This window comes from Eulemur rufifrons, chromosome 29 (genome assembly GCF_041146395.1).
Source record: "Eulemur rufifrons isolate Redbay chromosome 29, OSU_ERuf_1, whole genome shotgun sequence".
NCBI lineage: Eukaryota > Metazoa > Chordata > Mammalia > Primates > Lemuridae > Eulemur > Eulemur rufifrons.
The window spans coordinates 25,057,962-25,062,591 of record NC_091011.1 but is presented as its reverse complement, the minus strand read 5'-3'; the positions used below and the strand labels follow the sequence as shown (position 1 = coordinate 25,062,591).

Below are 4,630 nucleotides of genomic sequence, written 5' to 3'. Positions count from 1 at the left end.
GAGCGAGGCAGATAAATACATTACTAATAAATGACAAATACGTTATAATGCAATGCAGCAAGTAATATAAAAAACGTGAGAACCAGGGACTGGGAGTGAGTTGTTTTGTTGCATTTGGGGAGGATTCCCCCTAGAAGCAGCCTCCAGGTAATGATGTCTCTGTAATTTTAAAGTTATTTATTTCTCAAGGAGACAAATTGTCCAAAATAGACCAGGAAACGTCCTTCCTTGTGTGTTAGCCTTGCAAAAAAGCAAATAAAGCTCAGCCCTATATTTTATCCCACTGAAAAGCAAAAGCTCTCCATTACAATCTTATTATTTGGGAAGGATATATGAATTGCTTAAAGGTGTAAATATTATTTATGATGCTTATATTTAACTGGAACGATAGTAAGTATTATTACTCTTATTTCTCCAGTTGATTATAGATTGGTATTAAGGCATGACTATAAAGCTCTTTGGATAAATCATTTTAATTGCCTAGTAATATGAGTGTTCATGTTAATTAAGTGGATATTTTACACATGGCAATGAGAATTCATTTAAGCTTTTTCTTTGGAAAGACAGCCTCATAAAGTGCCCTTTGTGGAATAACCGACTTTCCTATTATCAAACTGAGTACCATGCAACTATTTTAAAAAATTATATTAAAACATTTAATTTTGCTCTTAAAACATAGAGCTGCCTAGCAGAAAGTGGGCTCCAAATTAGCTAGAATGTGTAAGGTTTAGTCATGCTGTGTTAAGCAGTGTGGTGTGGTGGGGAGGGGGCTGATGTGGGTTAGGGACACTCCAGCTCTGGTTCCTTCATGTCTCTGCTTTGCTGAATGGTCATAAAAAACTCACTCTGGTTTTCCGGGCCTCAGTTTCCTCTCTTGTTAAAGGTAGCATTTAGAGTCTAGTTCTAATGGTCTTTTATCTGCTACTAAGTCCCAGCCTATGACCTGGCTTTTGTCCGCCTCTCATTTAAATCCAGACTCATGATGTCCCTCCTGGTAGACATCAGAGTAGGAGGGGCATGTCCTTCCTGTGGCAGTCAGGATAGAGGAAAAGGCACAACTTCAGAGATTTCAACAAGAAAGTTGCTCTGGGTTATCTTGGAACTTACACATGCATTAGAAATTGATATTTCTGTGGTTTTTAAAATGATGTACATTATGTTAAAAATGTACAGAAGTGACAAAATGTTAGAAAGTGGTGGTAAGAAAAGGGGTCTTTTAAATTTTCTTCTTAATGCTGTTATATTATTTTTTAATTTTCTGTAATGAAGGTATGCCACATATATATATGTATATATTCAGGAAAAATAAAAACACTTTTAAAAAAAGAAGAGTTGTTCATGCTCATAAAGTTCCATCAGGGTACCCAACCTCACCCAACACTTGTTTCTGACTCTGTGTATGACTTTTTACTTTTACAAACACTATAATTGGCAGGGACAGACCAGTACCTCAGGCGAAAGGATGAATTAGAAGTTACCAAGATTACTGTTGCCAGGCCAGGCTTTGTTCTTAGAAGCCCAACCTTCAACCAATTTGAATAAATACTTTATTAAAGAAGATATACAAATGGCAACTAAACACATAAAAAGATATTCAATATTATAGCAGTAATTCAAAAAAATGCAAATTAAAACCACAATGAGATACCACTACACACCAACTAGCATGGCTAGAATAAAAAAGACTGACCAGACCAAGTGCTGGAGGAGTGCAGAGATGGGAACCCTCATACACTGCTAGGGGGAACATGAAATGGTGCAACAGCTTTGGAAAAGTTTTGCCGTTTCTTTAAAAATGAAATATGCACATACAGTAGGACCTAGCAGTTTTACATCAAATATATTTCCATACAAACACATTTGTATGCAAATGTTCATAGCAGCACTATGAATAATAGCCCCAAACTTGAAACAAACCAAATGTCCATCAACAAGTATGTGGATAAGCAAAATGTGGTATATCCATCCAATGGAATAACTCAGCAAGGATAAAAATAAAAAAGAACAAACATGTGCCAATGTGGATGAACTTCAAAAACATTGCAAGAAGTGAAACAAGCCAGATGCATGAGACTGCATATGATTCCATTTGTATGGAATTTCTTCAAAAATTATCTCTATCGAGACAGTGGTTGGTTGCCCGGGGCTGGGGGTGTGCATGGATGTTGGGTGTTTAAACCAATCTCAGTTCCCAACTTGTCAGTCTTGGCATTATAATCTCAAAGTGACATAGGCCTTCAGGATTATACATCTCACTCCCACACTGTGCAGAAATACCTAAATAAACCTTGACATCACTTCTTGGCCTTTTAGCTAAGATCAAGTGTAATATCTGTTCTTATCAGTTTGATAACCCTTGACTGGTGGTCATCCACTCTTACTGAGAACATACGCAATGACAGGGAACTCAACGTTACACAAGGGACTCATTCCATATTTGGACAGTTTTGTTAGAAAGTTTTTCCCTCCCTAACATCTATCAGTTGGCTCTCTTCTACCCTGGCAAGCAGAAGAACATGAAATAATTTGTGGGGTTTAGGGAGAGGTAATAGAAATGTTCTAAAAATGTATTTTGTGATTAAAACTTATTGAACTCAAAAAGGTTAAAATTTATGGTATGTAAAGCATACCTCAATAAAGCTGTAAAAAATTTAGATCAAAGATGAGCTAAGATGGCCTTCAAAAAAAAAAATGTTGGGGCATCTAAGCTTTTCCTTGTTCGTTTATGCGAAGTTTACCTGCAAAATGATTTCTTGATGGCTCAGGGAGGCATGGTGAAGACAGTGTAGGTTTTGAGATGAGTTGGCCATGCAGTTGTCAAGGAGAATATAGCTGCTCTGATCTGGAAGTGAGTACAGTTCAAAACAGACCACTTCCGTTATTGGGGGGGTGGGGAAGCAAATACAGGAGCCCAAAGGTTCCAGACCTGGGTTTTTCCAACTGACAATGAAAAAAGAATGGTTAGTCTGTAATAAGTGTTTTACATGGGTTACTTCATTTTATCCTCACAACTTTGTAAGTGCTATCACCATTCCCATTTTGCAGATGAGGAAAGTGAGGCAGAAGGACGTCACTCGTCCAGGGTCACACAGCCAGTGAGAGGCACGAGTTGGGCTTGAACTCTGGCAGTCTGTCCCACATGCCCTTCCCCAGTGCTCCCAACTGCAGCCGCAGGTGGACTATAAAGCGCTGGCTCATCAAACATCCATTGCTTGTCCTGTTTTGGTCACACTGACTGCATGCTGGTGCTAATCATCTGCTGTTGCAGACGGTGAGGCCTGGGACGGTGACCTGGTTAAACCCAAGCCAATGGTCTCCCTTTGTGGGCTGCTTTCCTTTCTGAACAGCACTTTCGGTACTTCCTCCAGAGAAGTAATTTTATGTTCTCAAAGTAGCTAAACATTTAATTTTCTGTTAATGAACTTAATGCAAAACTGGAACTAAAGGTGAGCTGGTTGGATGAGTGCAGCAATTAAGTGTGTATGTTAGACACATGTTCTAGATGGGCTATTTCCAGACTGAGTTTAGCTCAGTGATGTGGTAATAGTCTCTCTTCAGCCTCATGTCAGGGCCTGAGCCAAGCATATGGGCTGTCTTCATGGATAACTTAGACTGAATTCTACAGCAGAAGGGGTGGGAGCAGATTAGCTCTGTTGCCGAGACCTGCCATGTATTTGCATAACTAAGTTGGCAAGATCTTCTTAGGAAAGGCTTGCTGGCCACTTGTCCTGGAGTATCATAAAGTTGATGATTCAAACAATCTCAATTCCCAAACCCGTCAATCATAGAATTACAGCCTAAGAGTGAGAATGTACTACAGGATTATCCATCCCAGCCCACACCCTATGTAGAAATGCCTAAATAGGCCTTGACACATGGTCTCCCAGTCTCAATTAGAACATATCCAATGACAGAGACCCTTTTACTCTACAAGGGAACTCATTTCACTTTGGACAGTTCTATTAGAAAGTTCTCCTTCCCTAACATCTGTGAATTGGCTCTTTTGCCCTGGAAAGCTACATAGCTGTGCTGTCCAATATGGTAGCCACCAGCCAATGTGGCTATATCAAGCACTTGAAATGTGGCCAGTCCTCATTGAAATATGCTGTAAGTGGAAAATGCACACAAGATTTCAAAAACTTAATAAGAAAAAACTTTATACTGATTAAATGTTGAAATAATTTTTTTGATATATTGAGTTAAATGCAATATATTAAAATAAGTTTCACCTGTTTCTTTTTATTTTAAAATGTGGTGACTAGAAAATTTTAAATTACATATGTGATTACTATTTCTACTGGATAGCACGGCTGTAGAGTATAAGCCTGCATCTCCTTTCAAACGGCAGTCTTCAGATTTTTGGAGGATGGCTATCATGTTTCCTTTAAAAATTTTTTTAGGGTAAACCTCTTAGGTTCCTTTAAATGTTCTTTTTTTAACATAATTTCCTTCACCATTAAATGTGTTCCAGTTTTTCAGTCTCTGCGTTAAGCTGAATACTATAAACCAAAGACTATAATTAAGACATATCAAGCTCTTTAGGGCTATTATCTCTGTTTTAATACTTTATTTTTGTTAAAACAGCTGGTTTGCTGTACTTTGTATGGCTGATTATACCATTTAAGGGTCC

The 4,630-nt window shown here is 38.3% G+C and overlaps 1 pseudogene; it reads left to right on the top strand.

Annotated features, from left to right (window-relative positions):
• Positions 1–2,293: 2,293 nt before the first annotated feature.
• On the top strand, positions 2,294–2,392 carry LOC138377769 (U2 spliceosomal RNA; annotated as a pseudogene).
• Positions 2,393–4,630: the final 2,238 nt, after the last annotated feature.